Source organism: Bison bison, unplaced genomic scaffold, assembly GCF_000754665.1.
Source record: "Bison bison bison isolate TAMUID 2011002044 unplaced genomic scaffold, Bison_UMD1.0 scf7180017864356, whole genome shotgun sequence".
NCBI classification, from domain to species: Eukaryota; Metazoa; Chordata; class Mammalia; order Artiodactyla; family Bovidae; genus Bison; species Bison bison.
Genome location: NW_011494928.1, coordinates 252389 through 252720, shown reverse-complemented (window position 1 = coordinate 252720; position 332 = coordinate 252389).

Below are 332 nucleotides of genomic sequence, written 5' to 3'. Positions count from 1 at the left end.
TGGCCAGTGCATTCAGTAAGAAAAATTTAAGTTGAGAATGGGAAACAAAACAGTGAATATTCACAGATGATATGATTGTGTGTTTAAAATCCAAACATCAACTAAATTAGAGTTTATTAATTTTGCTACACTGAATACACAAAAATTAGCTTATTTTCATACAAAAGAAAAAAGTTAAAATGCAATTTTGAGTAGTTGTTATTTACAATATCATTAATGATATTCTGAGCACTATAAGATCATCACTGGAATAATCTATAAAAAAATTAAAAGATATGCATGCTTATGAATAGGAAGACTCAATATTATACAATGTCAGTTGTCTCTAAATT